Below are 17,042 nucleotides of genomic sequence, written 5' to 3' on the forward strand. Positions count from 1 at the left end.
ATTTGTAAAAACTCAGGATGTCTCAGGACTGTTTAAGGTCACTCAGAAGACTCTAAAAGTGGCAACCCTGCTATTATGAGTACCAAAATATAAATAAACATTGATACTATTATTACCAAATTTATAGGCTCATCTAGTAATAGATAAGCCGAATTCGGAGCTGACCATCAAGGGTTAGGAAATTGTCTAGTCTTAATTAGGGAAAGTCAATCTAAAATTGCAAATTTCGCATATGCAACCCTTTTTATGGGTTTTTATGATTTATTTTGTATTACTCATTAAAATACTTAACTTAAATAAATTTTATAGATATGTAACAGTGATAGTATTTATCAAAAACAAAAAGATAAGAAAATTTTAATTTCATTTTGTATAGATCAAAACTTTATACAGGTTTGTTATTTCAATATTATTTGATTAATAACCTAAATTTGATGAAATTTAGTTATTTGTAAAATTTAAACTATTTTTGTGTTATTTATGAATCCAAAAATGACAAAAAACATTAACGTTTATTAAACTTTTGTATCTTAACTTTAATTTATTAACACTATGTTTTTTAATCAGTAGTAACTAAAAGTTATTAAGAGAATAAAAAAGTGTCTTAGAGTTAAAGATTAATAATATTTATCTAATTTTAATTGAAAGTATTTCAATAGCATATATAAAAAGTAGTTGTAGCTTGAGAGTTGAGACAAATGATTCAAATGTTTACTTGCTATATACAAATTAAAAAAAAACTCATTTTTTATTTTTAAACCTTATAAATCTTATTGTTTAAAACAACAGTTTATAAAAAATCAGAACATTTTTATAATAAAATTGTTAAATTTTGTATCAATGTCCTTCAAAACCTGTTTAAAAGTTGTATGGTAAAGTTTTTAATGTGTAAAAATACGAACAAAAACTTACTTGTTTCTGAACACAAATTTCAAAATAAAGCAAAGTTATTACTGTTAATAAAAAGTACTTTATAAACTTTATTTGGTTTTATTCCGTCTGTGTTTGAAAAGTTTTTAGATTTAATATTACATAAAAGTTAAAATTAGCTAAATTAACATTATTCTAAAAGTAAAATCAAAATTAATTCAAGATATGGTTTGTTATTTTCATTTGATAGTTGATATATGATTTTGTTAACTATTGAAGAAATAAAAGACAGTTACGTTTAATAAGTGTTTTTATTAATTATTTCAAATAAACTTTTACAATTATACTTTTCAAATTTGTTCCAACTAATCTTTTTATATTCATACCTCATATAATTTTATGCATACAGATTTTAAAGATCTGACCACTTTGTTTTGATAAGCCCTAGCTTAATTAATTTCTAATTTACGGCGCTAACATGTTGTTTAATCATTTGTGAATTATAGAATAGTTACAATAAATAAAGATGAGATTTATAAAAGTTTTTTTTTTGTAAAATTACCACTTTCTACTTGTTTTTTGTGCTATTTGATAGAACTTGAGTTAAGGTTTTCAAACTTGATGTTTATAAAAAAATTCACTACAGTCTCGATGAAATTCAAAATTGAAAAATTATATTTTACCGAATTGTTTTGTCATTAATTTTTGTCTTCTATAAGTTTAGTTTAGCCCTGTTTAGTTTATTTTTTGCAATTTAATTTAAATATATAAATTTGTTTAAAATAATCTGATTGCAGTTTTAATAATTTTTGATGCTTTGGAGATGTATTTTCACAAACTTATGATTGTTACAATTACTCATATTGTACATATCAATATTTAAATTTTGTTTACGATCGCATAGTTTGTATTTTTAGAATATTTAAAAAGAAAAAATTAAAGCTTGTTAATGAAATTTGATTTCTTCTATTTTCTATCCTATACAGTAACAGTAGTAACAGTATGTTGTGATAACTATAATAAAACATTTGTTGTATTTTTATTTCTTCTACAAACAAGTACCTTTTTACCATATTTGATGCAAACAAAATTTTGTTTAATCTTGCACTTCTAGATGCCGTGGTACTTTTCTTTAAGATTAGAAGTTGGCAACAGAATTATTTGGCCTGATATACATTTTAATGGCTAAAAATTTCTTGTGGAATTAAAATAAAACACAGTTGAAAAAATAAGGTGTTTAAAATGTGTTCTTATTGTGACTTGTAGTTCACAGTTGTGTTTATTAAATGATTATTTCATTGCTATTTTGATTTTAAAACGTATTTTTTTTAATACTTGTAATTCTAATTCTCAAAATTACAGGGCTTGCAAATTTTTAATAAGTTTATGAACCGATAGATTTAGAGTAAATTTATTTATAAGGACTCTGCTTAATATCAGATTCACAGTCTGATTTGGAATAATCAAAGTTTTGCCATCGAATAGCAAGTATGCTGTACACAATTCTAAATTGACTACAAGCATAAATGGTATACTAAATATTTAACTTTTGTAAACTTCTCTGTGTGACTAATAATTTAATTATTCTTACTTAATTATCTAACTTTACTTGAGTATGTTTTTTCTTTTTACTTTACAAAGCACCACTGAACCACAGACAAGCTAACTGATTCGAGACTTGATCAAAATATAAATCAAAAGCTTTCTCTCTTACCAACAATACACAACTTTGATTTATAGACATTTATTCAAAAACACTCATCGATCGGAAATTGATTTTTTGACTACTTGGTGTGTAGCGTAAGCAATGTTTTCTTTTTGCTTGTCAAAATCAGAATATTCGAGTTACGAATTTCGCAAGAAACGAAAACATAATAAATAAAAGACACACACAAGGAAAATATGCCGTGCGCCCAGACAGTTTATAAATCAAAAAGCGAATTTATGCGCATCCACCTGTACTAAACACCAGTACCTTTGCTTTTGATGAATTAAAAACAGCAAAGGTTCTTCGAGTTATAATGAAACACCGGAGAATAGTTAATGATCAGCATTCATTATGCTGCTGCGTATTAAACACGAAACAACTTTTCAATTCATAAGCTATTGACTATTATTAAAGCGCAGTTGATCAAAATCTCACGTTGACAGCTGTTGAACCCAAAAAATATTTAAAATACAGTTGTTTAGTATTTTTTGTCATTTATTAAGCAGTTTCTTGTTTTTTATTTTAGATATACATTTATTGCTATTAAAAGTGTTTTATAACTTGTCAAACATGAAATTTTATTTCACTTACGATCAATTATTTCTTTAATTAAATATTTGTTTTAGCGATTAATTTTTATATAAGTATTATTGTGTAAAAGGTTTTAAATGTTTCAAAATTTTATTATTTTTCAATAACTTTTTTTCAAGCTATGATTATTTCTCTTTCGCAGAAGTTTTATAAATGTTTTTCACATTAACGAATTTTTATTGTTTTTGCGTGTCAAAGCTTTTTAATTCTAAAAAAAATTCACTTTGGAAATATGCTTAAAAAAGTAAATTCGACATACTAAATGGTTTTAAAATTTAATTAAACTATATTGAAATTTTTATTGTTCAATTACAGCATGCCCGGCACAAATTTATCGAGCGGATAAAAAAATGCTAGACCAAACTTATCTTGCTATTTTCGTAAAAGCTATTTATACAAGCAAGTTATTGTTTTTCGTAGTAAAATGAACTATTTTTGATATGATTTTAAGTCAAAAAAACTTTTATTTGAGTTTCATAGCAGTTCTTTAAATTTCCGACTTTCGCTTTTATAGTTAACACAGAACTACATTTTACGTATTTGAATATTTAACACTAATTTTTATATAGAAGTTATAAAAAGCAAATAATATCAGTTTGAGGTTTTAAGACTTCAAATCCTGTAAATTCCAGACAAGCGAATCCCGTCGGATAGGTAAAACAACTTGATTCTTTGTAAACTTTGTTTACTATCCTTTCTTCTTCTAAGTAGGACTGGTCAGTTTAACTATATTTTTGAAAAATGAAGTTAGTACTAGAAACGTTCCTAAATAAATAAGATAACGTTTTATGAATTTACTTACAAAGAATTAGTTTAAGTCTCCATGCTCTAATTAATAAATACTTGTTAGTCAACTAAAATATATTTAGCGATAAAGTAGTATTAAAACTAGAAGTTTAAAATAAAGAAATTCAACCAGACTAAAGAGCTAAAACCTGTAATTTCAACTTTGAACAGTATGCTAGCTGATAGAACTTAATACTATAATTGCTACAATACTTTCGTCACGACAATGAATGAGGCTTAGATAAATAGTATTACATTAGGTCAATTTTTAACAGCAATTTTTTTAATACGCACATCAGATTATGTTTTGAATATTATCAAAGCAAGTTACAATTGTAGACTTGTAAAACTGTTCAGACTTTATAAACTAAGTTATTGCCTACAATACACAGGATTCATACGCGTCAAGCCAAATCAGTTTTTTTGAAAATATTGACAAATTTTTTTGTCAGTTCAAATGTTTAAGAGTTTTTGAGATTCTAAAGAAAATATGAGAATCATTTAGTTTATTGAAAAAATAAAATAAATTTTGAATTTCTTTCTTAATAAGTTTTCGGTTTTTGTAGCCAAGCAATTTGTGAGCTAACATTCTGAAAGTAGAATTTTAAATAAGTCTGAAGCGATTACATAACAGCAAAAGATTAGTCAACTCAAATGTTTATAAAATTTTCCAGGGCCATATCTAATAAGATAACTTCAAAAAAAAAAGTACTAAAAGGTCCAATTATTAATAGGCAAGGCCATTACAACCAAACTGGTAAGTTAAATAGTTTCATCTGGTTATAAGTCTAATTAGGCACCAACAAGCAAGGGTGAAAAAATTTCAGTCTAAAATTGATAAATTTAACGTTCAAACCCTCAAAAAAGTTTTTTTTTAAGCATATTTTTTCGCATGCAGTATATCAATTAAATTAGTAAACGTTTATAAAATGTGCACTTACTATTTTATACAGAAAGTATATTATTGATACTATTTCACTCAAACATGTTATTACATAAAAAACTAGTTAATAGTTATATTGAGGGTTTAAAGTCATAAAGTAAATTGTTTTCCATTGTTATAAAATTTAGTTCCGTGTTAGTTTTTAGAAAATAAAAATAGATTAAAAGTTTTTATTAGAACTACATACCATTTCTTTAAAAGTACTTTATTAAATTTATCAACATTGGTTATATTTATTTCTAAATTTTATAACGCATTTACTGAAAAGTAATTTATTCTGTTATTGTTTGTTGTTGTAAAAACAAACATTTTATGAATTAATATTTTATTATTAAATAAAATGAAAGTTGTATCTGTGAATATGATTTTCAAATATCTGTTTTCTTTTATATCCTTAGTATATAGTTTGATTGAATTGGTAAAGAGTTTAATAGTTTAAATTGCATTTAAAAAACAAATATTTCAATTGCCAAGCGGACAAAAGTCTTATCTATTAATGTTATACTTGTCAAAGCGGGCTTCAGTGTTTTAAATATTAAATATCATATAAGCTATCAGGTCATTTGAAATCTATCACGGAGTTTTTGTCTTTTCGCCAAAACTTCTGATAATATTCAAAGAAAACTATTGCCAGCTATTAGTTATTTTGTTTCTTTTAAAAATACTTGAATTTCACGTATCATGTTGCTTAATATATGGAAAATTTAAACTACATCCTGAATGTATATCAATAAAAACGAGATGTATTTATATCTTTGTACTTTGAAAACATTATATTTTATCGAAACAGTTATATATTTTTACAATTTTTATTGAGAGAAGTTTGAAATTGATATATTACTTACAAACATAATTAAACAAGATGCTCTTTGTTAAGTTATTATATTTTATTTACTGTTTTGTGGCTAAACTTGTTATCAGTGTAGTAATCAATAAGTTAAAAAAAATATTTAGTCCGGTTCATATAACTTTTTTTAAAGCAAAATTCTATAACTGGTTCATATAAATTATTAAATATTTTATTTTACTAGACCTTATTAAAGTTTTGTTTATTTGTGACTTACCAATAACACTTTTAACTTTCAAAACACTACTAATGACTTGTATTGTATTTTTATAACTTTCAAATGTTTCTAATGTGTTTCAAAATTTTGAAACCTCGGTAGAATGTGTTATAGTGATAATTTTGTTAAACTGTTGTTAAAATTTTTTGTACAACTTTCATGAAAAAGTCTATTTAGGATGGATATATTTTTTTAAAACTTTAATAACATAACTCGGTGAACTAAAATTAACCCTTTCACAGCAAAAAAAAGTTATTATAAACACAGCTATTAAAAGAGTTTGTGTTTTTTGCTGAGAGCCAATCATTTATACTAAAACATCAAATCAACAGTGCGTAAACTGAAAGTTGTCAATTGTGATTGAAAAGTTTAATTTTCATGCGACCTTTTGAGTGGTGGAAAATCTTTTCAAATTGGGTGGCCTTCCTCTAACAATGGAGCACAATAGCAGTAAAGGACAAGTGTTATAAATCTCATTTTAGCTGTAAAAGATTTAAATAAAGTGCAGACAAAAGTTATCTCAAAGACATTTTATTGTTAAGAATTTATTTAAAGTTAATATTGGTAATACTTCGAATTGTTTATAATGCAAAAGTAAATCGTTCGTTCATCTTTTAAGTAAATAAAAGTGTGCCAATCATGAAAATAACTTACTTAAAGGTAACATAAAATATATCAACAAGTTTTCGAAGTTTGAAACGAAAATATGTCTTATTTTGTTGTCTGTCACTATTTACTGTCGAAGCTTTTATTTTGTTACATTTCTGTCTATTTAAAAAAAATTCATCAAAATCATAGCATTTACTAATACTTTGAAAATTTGAACGTTAAAACAAAAAAAAAGTTAACTAACATTTTTTACTTGATTGTAATTTACTCAAGAAAATGCAGCATAGTTTAGCGGAAACAAAATTTACTTAACAAAAACGTAGCAAAAAAATTCAAAAAAGCGTTGGTTCATCTTTAATTCATTTCACACAAACTAATCCTATAAACAAAATGTATTTGAACAAAAAGATTAGTAATGGTGCAAATGAAGTTTTGCTTTTTTGTAAAGAACCTGAGCTTCGTGTTTATAGTGTTAAACATGAAATTAATTAGATTAAAAAGGTTCAACTAATTTCTTTCTTTTTACAACTTTCCATATGTTTGTTTTTAATCAGTTAGTATGCTTTACTTTCATGTGACATAGAGTCATTGTTTTTTTTTTACTTTTAATTTTATTTCTTAATATTTTTTTTTGGATAAAACTAATTAAAGATAAAACAGTAAAAACTGGTTAACGATTGTTCAAGATTTAAATTTAGAAAATAAATTATTATTTAAAAACTTTACTTTTTCACTTGAATTTGTTTCTCAAGATAGTTTGGTATTAAAAATTAATATTAAATTCACCGTAAAACAACTCGCTTTTGTCTTTAAATAAATTAGCTCTGCTTTATTTTTTAAATATCAGCTCTTTAAACCAAATTTAATTGTAAGCACTAAATGATAACCACAAAAGGTAAATTCATACTTTAGTACTAGTTACTAAAAAAAAAAAAGTATGTTACTTCAATCTATAAGTTATATAAAACAGCTATACTGTTTTTTATCTATAAATTACTAACAATATATATTTTTTTAAAGATAAGTTTTACATTACACTATTTAAAAAAAGCATCTATTAAAATATTACTTGATATTCTTAAATATTTAGACATTAAAATTAGATAGACCTTTTTTTTAATTAAGAAAAAATACACAGTTGTAATTGTATATCACATAATTTATTTTAATAAAACAAAATTTTACATATAATAGATGCTTTGTATGACTTTTATTTTATATAAAATGATGGTTTTAAAGTGCTGAAATACTTGTATTTAAAATAAGAAATCAATTTTACTTCTAAATGTTTAATTTTAAATGATGGTTAATTGAATTTTAACTTTGAGACTTTGCTTAATTATAATTCAAATGCTGTTTGTTTCAGCTAAAAATGCTACAAAAAAATCACCTGAAAAGTTGTGTAGGCTGTGAACTTTTAACCTTTTTTGTTTTATAAGTTTAGCTAATTGTCAAGTAAATTAAAAAATGTAGTATATCTTGTATACATAGAAATGGTAGTACAGTTGTAGTTCTACTATTTATACACAGTTTTAAAGTGACAACAAGTGTTAAAAATGAGATTTTAAGTAATAAGGTTTTTTTGAAAAAAAAAATCTTATAATGACTTAATAACTTTTAAAGTAGTATATACTATAAAACAAAAGTATCTGTAATTTCTTAATTTTTGAAACTACATAGTAATTAATTGAAAGCAATACAATTTAATCATTTAAAATATATACTCAAAACACTGTTTACCTATAAGAAGACCGGTTTTAAGCCAGTCTTTCTCATTAAATATTAACTTCATATTTTAAGTGAAAATGTATAAAATTAGCTATTATATTAAAAATTTTTCCTCAAACAAAATATTGTGCTGTATAAACTACTATAAATATCTATAACTTTAAAATTCAAGAGAATTGTTGTCATCAAATAGATAAAAATAGTCTAATCCTCTTTTTTTTGTGAATATTTTTATTTTAAAACCAATTAAATTTATTATAAAAATATGAAATAAAACCTGTTTTTTATTACCAGCATTTATTTTTCCAAATAAAAAAAAAGATAGAAATTATGTTGTATTCAATCAATATATAATATTTATATTTATTTTGATTTTTTTTTGACGTTTGTGCTACTTTATCATCAAAAAAATAGTGATTTTGTAAAATAAGATATATTTGTACATTTTGAATTAAAATAAGAAAACATAGTTTGAAAGTTTTAACAACCTAGGTTTTTTTTTTATTATAAATATTACAACATTTTTAAACATGATGTTAAATGTAATGTAAAGTATAACAAAGTTAACTTTAAGTATTATCATTAAAATACAATTATTCAATGTGAAATGAATTAAGTTTGTAATTATTTTATTAAACTATACAAACTAAATATTTTTAATAAAGTATTTGAGTTTGTCTTGTAAAAGTTGTTTGTTATTAATTATTCCTATATGAAAACAATTCAATTTTTTTTCGTGAGATAATTCGTGTTTTCAACATGACATGTAAATGAACAGATAAGATTTGAACTGAGCATTAGCATCAAATTCAAAGGCAAGAGAGATGACGACTTGGAATTTTGTATTTTTTGACAACGTTCTGGCGTGTGCTCATGTAATTTTTGTCTGTTTAATTAATCTCAAACATTGTCAACTCTCTGACTAGAGCTTTGTTCCTTTTTGCAATGATTTGTTGTTCACCCAAAAACTTTCATGCACAACGGAGTTTGGCATAATTAACTATTCAAAGTTGCGTTGTTGTTATAAACCAGTTAGAATGTTGTTCATCAGTACTAATGAATGCTAGAAAAAACATTGTAATTTAGTTTGATAATTGTGTATTACTAATTGTTCAGAACTCAACTTTACACTTTATGCTTATTTTTTTACTTAAAAATAAAAATACATTTCTTATTGTTAAGTCTGACAAAAGTTTAGTATCTAGTCTTAATTGAGCAGCAAGTGTTCATGCAAACAAAACCAAATGGCAAGTTTGAAAACGAATTACACTTTAACAAAACGAAATCTCGGTAATTTACTCGACTGCAAAACGATTACATAGTTGCGCTCCTGAACAAACTTGAATTTGTGCGTTTTTGCACAGCATTTTTGGGGGGCGAATTGAATATCAATTCGTGCACATTAGAAGTTCACATGCGCGCATACATAATGACAGTGATTTTGTCAACAAGTGTTTGTTTGAAGCGTGTGGGCTGCAGGTGTAGCAACGATGGTAATGTGATTTTAATGGACCACCTCGGCACAGACGCGGGGTTATCCATCTTAAATTTTGACTACCACCCAGCCAGTATCACTTTACAATTTTCGAATTTTCCTGGAAGTTCCTTTCGGGCTTGTTATTATTTTTTTTTGCAATAGTAGAAACAAACGTTAAGTGTGTTTGTGTAAAGGTAGCAATAAATTTTTATAACATATAAACGGTAACTTGAGTAATGACAGATATGTTGTAGAGAGTCTGAATTTAATTAAGCTTACTCAAAAGTATACATTTTTCGAAGTTTGTTTTCAATTTTTTTTTAATGCGATTTAAAATAAAAGTCAGTGATGTAATAAATTATCATAATTTATATGTTTGCTTAATAAATTTTGCACCATACATCAAGCTTAGATCAAAAATGAGATCTGGGCATGATTCAGTAGATAATTAGATGAGTAAAGTTTCACCAATGTTGTTTATTAGTTGATGTATTTGCTCATCAATCATTTTCTTCATGTTTTGCTTAAATAATACATCTTTCTAAACAACACCTGCACTGGCTGTCACAGTTGTTTTGGACACGTTTGTTTTTGTATATATACTATTTTTTGCTTGCCAGTTTTAGAGTAATTAAGACTCAATGATTAGTCTTTAAAATTCATTAACTTAGCAAAAAAAGGTTTTTTTATTATGTAAGTAGTTTTAAAAAATCACAGAAATAATATTCATTAAAACATATTTAAAAAATACTATTGTTCTTAAATAAATTAACGTGCTTAGCTTAGGAGAACAAGCATAAAAAGTTTCTTACTATTAAAAATTTATATAACTGTGAGTTTTTGATTATGATTATGTAAATTATGTACTTTTTAAAAGCATTTCTACTTACCCAATTATTCAAAACTGTAATTTTGTTTGATTATGTAAGTTAAAGGTTCATTAAGTTATTTTGAAAGTTATATAAATGTTAAAACACGTATACAAAAACAAATTAAAACAATTTTTCACAGATTTTTAAATGGTTCTTTGATTATTTGTTTCTTTTTTAGTCTTAACTACCGTAAATTTTAGTTACATTTTGTGTTTTATTCAAAATTTATCTAAAAAATCTAAGTAAAGTTTTGTTAGAGAGTACAGTCTTGTTTGACTTTTTTACTAAAGTACAACGATGTAAAATTTAACTGATTAATAACTCTTTTGTACTATCAAGTTATGTTAATCATATCAACATAAAATATAGTTTTCGATAGTTCAAAACTAAAAACAGAAGATTTTTAATGAAAAATATGTTCAAGAAAATAAGCAAGCCTAAACTAAACTTAATGTTTAATTAGATATTTCAAATTTTTAACTGTACTTAAGAAATGCATAAGGATGATCCCACTTTTAAAACATTGTCCGCAATTAGCCATAAAAAAACACTTGCACTTAAATGTATGTATTGTATTAAAAATGACTTTTACTTAAGTATACATAAAATTTTCATATCTATTTTAAAATTGAATGTATCAAAATCATCTAAAGTTTTTTATTTACCAATAAGTTATTTGTGAACACATAAAATAAATAATAATTTGATTGTGTAAAAACCTTTGAAAAACTCTTACAGACTACTTACCAACATTTTTTATCAAAAAATACGACTTTAAAATTCCAAACTAAAAGTTCTTGATGAATTATGTGATTGGTAAGGTTTAACGTTTAAATAAAATTTTCAGTCTCCAGCGAATGAAATTTGCATAAGTCACGAATTAAACGAACATTTAACAATTAAGCTTCAAAACACTTAGAAATTAATCTTTGGCATGTGGTGTTATGTCAAACGCAGCAGAATTAGAGTTAAAAAACAAGATATTCAATAAAAATTGTATTCAATCAAGTCGCTGTTTGATGTACATTTTTTGAAACGCGCCTGTCCGATTGATTTATTGTTTTATGCTATATTGACGTTGATAAAATACAATTTGTTCAATTAGATAGATTGTTAGTAAGATTTTTGTACATCTGCAGTTTTATCTGTCCATTTTTTTAAACTGGATCAGTAGTTATATAAATTATGATTTTATTGATGTTGTTGTACATTTATTAATTTTTATTGACTTGTTTGTTTTTACAAATCATTAGCAGTTTTTATAAACTTAAAAAAAGCTTTTTATTGTAAATTTAAAGACTAGTATAGTACACTTTAAAAACTGTACAACAATGTATTGTATTTCTAGTTCACATATTTACAAACTTGTACAAGCCAAGCTCAGGTAATCGTTTTATGGTGCTCTTAAGTATAAATAAGTAATTTTTGTTAAAAAAACTTTAAGAGTATTGTGGTATAAATGATTGAAAGTATTGTTGATGTAATATAAAGGATAAATTTGACTTTTTTTTAGTTTACATATTGTCCTACTTTCTAATATTCGAGAACGTTGTGGTAAATAAAAATGCCTTACTAATATATTGAAACCTGCTGTTCATCTATTTAACACAGGTTTACTTATAATCTCAGCTTAAGATTATAAGTAAAAGATATAAGCTTAAAATTTGTTTATAAATGGTAGCCATCCAAATAAAAAATGTATAAAACCTTTATTTTAAACTAAAATGCATCTCAAACATTTCAGTGATCGTGATTCAGCCTCTGTGGGTGACAACAAAAACAAACGCGTTGAGGAAAAGCACAAAAGTTTGCTCGACAACGAAAAACCCCGGTGGCCACTCAAAACAACCCTCGATCGCGACAAATTTCAAACTGCGAGTCGTGCACAGCCGAGAGATCAATGTCAGTCGAGCCGTCACGCGGCGACAAAAAGAAAAGGTGTCACTCACACGACGAGCATGAGCAGAAGTAAGTTAAAAACATATTGCGCTGCAGCTTAAAAAATTATGTCGCTTTAGCACTATAAAAACTCACTTTTTAATGGGATTACTCCCGTTTGACTAAACTATTTGAGTATTTGCTTCAAATCGAGAGGTAAACACAGGCGATTACTGCGCGGAATATTTTAGTTCATGACTTGTTGTCTATATTTCGTTTAACTTAGACAGACCGAATCCACTTAGTTTTGCACAAAACGTCTTTTTAGTTCTTTTTCGGTTTCAATGAGTTCAATTCGGACAGTTTAAAGTTTGTTCGTGGCGTTTTAGTTAAATACCTTTACAATAAAGTTTAAACTACCCTTATTTCCTGAACTAAACTAAAATTTTTGAAAAGGAAACATTAAATTACTTCAAAAAAGGTTTATCAAGCTAAACACTGCTAATTTAAAAGTTTTATCATAATAAACTGTCATTGCACTAAGTAACTTCAGCTTTTAAAAACAAACAAAGTCATGAGCCCAAACATAAACACCTTGATAATTATTTGATATTTTAATTACTAAAGTATTTCTATTTTAATTGAAAGGTTAAAAAAGCAAAAATAAATATTCCATTTAACATAAAAGATTAACGCCAGTATTCCAGGCATTCAACCGACTCTCGATATAAAATTTTATTTAAACGTCAATAGGCGCATAATTCTCTACGGATGCACCGTTTGGATGTGTTTTAAATTACAGCAGTAAAATATTCTTTAGAAAATATATAGCAATGCGCGCTCGCAACACAGCAGCAGCGTAATTTATTTTGACAATGTTTGAATACTTTGACACTCTATATACATCAAAACACACAGTAAGCATTGGGAGGTTTTTAGAAACAAGAAGCGGCTCGCATGAAAATATTGTTTTTATTAAATATTGTAATTGTACGCGCGCGCGCTTTGAATGGTAAGCTTAATTTTAATCCTTATTTGCACCGATGTTTTCACCACAAAACCCTGTCTCCTGTTGCCTTTTCTGATACTCATACTTTCATGGGCGCACAGAAATGCCAGAGCGCAATAGAAATTTTCATGATAAAGTATTGGCTTTGTGCCACGCAGATTGCATACATCTGTCAAGTACTGATCATTTTTGTTGAAACTCAATCACTCGACTGGCTTTTCATTTAAAAGTGCAGCCTTATTCATAATGTACCTTTGAGAATTCACAGCAACAGCATAAATAACCGGGCAAACTCATGCGTTGCGTTTGAACGAACCTTTTCAAACTGCAGTAGTTTTAATGGCTCATTATAGTATATTCAAAATGTGTTAATTGTATAAGTTTTTATTAATTAAGCTCATTGAGTAATTTTTACGCTTGAAGCTGCTTCTCAAAACAAGGTTACCATAAAACCTGGAAAAACCTGGAGTTTAAAATTATTTTTACATGTAAAATGGTAGAATTTAGATTACATGTGAAAAGTGTTTTATATATAATTTTTTTTTTGTATTATTTAAAGTTTTTTTTTCATAATATACATAAAAAGTAGCATTACAATATTTTTTACTATTTAAGACAGTTTTTCACCTTAAAAATAATTTTATACAAAAAACTTGTACTTTCGAAAACCTGAAAGAAATACAGAAAACCAGTTTGAAATTTGTCAAATTTATAGATTTTGACTGCTTTGTAAGTTCAGTATAATAAAAGTTTATTGTGAACGTTGTTTTTCGTAGTGATACAATTTAGCTTATTTAATGTAACGATTTAAAGTGATACTAGTTAAAGTACGTAAGGAAGTTTTATTACTTTATTTAGTTCAGTTTAGACTTGAAACATAAAAATTTTACGAATTGTACTAAATGCAATGTAAACAAAAAAAAGTAACTATTTTAAGTTTAATTTAGAATTTTGCACAATTACATCGTTTTTTTTTCATGTTTTGCATCATATTAACAAACTCAACTTTTGGTTTTGCTCTATGTTTTTCTGTCTGCAACAGAAGAAGTGCTTAAAAATGCTTAAGTTTTTAAGTAAACCGAAGCACGAAAAAGACACGCACGGATTATTGTTATAAACTTTAACCTTAAATCCAATTTAGGCTAGCTTATGCCAAGGTGAAGTTTAAACAATTTTATCGAGTTCAACTTTGATTAGATACAACAATTATTATGAGTCTAAGTGAGTCTGCTGTTTTGATTACTTCATGTAACATCGAAGTCGCTCATTACATATTTGGCTGCCGTGATCCTAATAATCGTTTTTTTACTACATAACTTGCAACTGCTGCGTCACTTTTAGTTTTTAGGTTTTCTAAATGCATTTTTTCTTGATTATAATCATTAAGTATAATTGTCCTAGGTTAAGTAAAAAATATTTTGTAACGGCTATATTTTTGACTTAATATTTTATTTATTTAGCAGTTTAAAAACACTTAAAATTAAGATTATGTTTGCATTTGTTATGTTTCAGAATAGTAATAAAATTTTGTACTTAATAATTTAATTTTTATAATGAACAAGTGTTATATATCCTTAGACCAGGGTTTCCCAAAGTGGGCCAAGTGGCCCCCTTAGGGGCAATGACAGCTACTCAGGGGGCCACGAGCAGCAAAGGAGTAAGAGGGGGGCATGAGGTCATAATTTAAACTTACAATAGATATTATCGAGTTGCAGATGAAGAGCAAAAAAAAAAGATCCTAGGTGTTTTTTATGGTAGTTTTTGAGTAATCTTGTTGGAGGGGGCCATGGCTTTTTTAATTTCTTTAAAGGGAGCCATTTGCAAAAAAGTTTGGGAAGCCCTGCCCTAGTCTCTACCAGTGCGTAATATACTGATAACCCTTATAATTATGTATGTAACTTTGTAATTATACTCAATATAGATAAATTTGACTAATACTTTAATTTAACTAATGCTTTAATTTTAATATTATTTAAACTCTGATGAATTTTAACAATAAACTAAAATAACAAATATATTAATTTTTTTAACAATTTTCAAAGAAAATTACAACACTTTAATTTTGTTATTATTTATTAGTTGTTAAAGTTTAAAGTAACATTATGCAATTTTTATTTGAAAAAACACCTGTAAAATTTCAAACAACTTTAACAGCGGTCTACCACATGAAAAGCAATTGTCAGAAAATCAAGTCGGCCCGTCTTTGGAAGGGTTTTTGAAACAAAGCCGTAGAAAAAGGCCCTTATCGCGCAGTGAGTTTACACGCTTGTATCTACATTGAAGTTTGAACTTTAGCATCATGCAAGTATATTTTGTAATAAAACTAACAGAACTTTATTATTCCGTTTTTATGATATTTACCATAGAACTACGCGATTTAAAGCGTTCAAATTTATTTTTAGTTATTAGGTAAAATCTGGTCATTTTGTAGCACAAACTAAGAATAAACACAACTTTAAAAGTGTCTTATGTTAAGTCCAATAAAGTTTCGAACTTATATGAATTTGTTGAGCGCGACTAATCGTCTCGTAATCTAATTTTGAACTCGAATAGAGCAATGCATTTACACACGCTAACCTTACAGCACCTACACGGGTCTCACATTTCAGCTTTTCAAAAAAATTGAGTTAGAGTAATCAGATAAGCGTTGTTAAAGCTCATCACATACACCGAAGTTGCTTCAGTAAACATATGTTCTCGTGTGTGTGTTGTGCTGCGAGATTACCGGGCGAAATCTTGTTTGTTAGAAATCTTTCTGCCTTGTTGAACACGTTTATTGATTGATGGGCGATCTGTTTGAGAAATGCTGTTTCAAAATGGATTTCGCGTTGCTTGTGTGTTTCTGTTTAGTCTGCGCGTGTTGCTCTGTGTGATATGAAATTTAATTATCGGCTGATTTTTTGAGCTCGACTTCTGGTTTTCCTGCATGGTTTAATTAAAAAGGCTTGATCTTTGTTGTGACTAATTTTATGTTATATCATTAAATACACTTTAGAAAATTTTAATTTTATGTAAAATATCTTCAAATCTATTTTACCTTACTTAACTCGACTGTCTTTATTTTGAAAATATTTTTGGCTACCTACTTTCAAATAGCAGAATACAAAAAAAAACGCTTTATTGTTTATTTGTCCTACGTGGCGTTTGTCAAACATTTTCAATGCTCATGTTTGTCAAGATTAAAAGATAAAATGTGAAACATAAAGAATATTTCTTAATCATAGAACAAGTAAACAGGGAAAAAGCTGTGTTTCCAAAAATAAATTACTCTCCGTACTCGTGTTTGAACGAACGAAATCATTTAAAGGTGAAAAGTTACGTTTAAATGTGCGTTAAAACATGTGTTTCAGTTTACTCAAAATATTTTTAACAAATAATAATGTTTTTTCTTCCTTGGAAATTTAGTTTATTAATGCAGCAAATAATTTACTTAATCTACTTTTTTCCGAATTTTACATTGTTTGCAACCTGTTTTACAACACTGAAAAGAAAATGCTGACCTTTAAG

The 17,042-nt window shown here is 26.4% G+C and overlaps 1 long non-coding RNA gene across 1 annotated transcript; it reads left to right on the forward strand.

Moving 5' to 3' along the window:
• Positions 1-314: 314 nt before the first annotated feature.
• Positions 315-15,778, forward strand: LOC145840902 (uncharacterized). Its single transcript, XR_014370123.1, has 3 exons — positions 315-393; positions 12,393-12,616; positions 15,690-15,778. It is a non-coding gene; the product is annotated as an uncharacterized LOC145840902 (long non-coding RNA).
• Positions 15,779-17,042: the final 1,264 nt, after the last annotated feature.

The sequence above is a fragment of the Thalia democratica genome, chromosome 7, assembly GCF_965202585.1.
Source record: "Thalia democratica chromosome 7, ktThaDemo2.hap1.1, whole genome shotgun sequence".
Lineage (NCBI taxonomy): Eukaryota > Metazoa > Chordata > Thaliacea > Salpida > Salpidae > Thalia > Thalia democratica.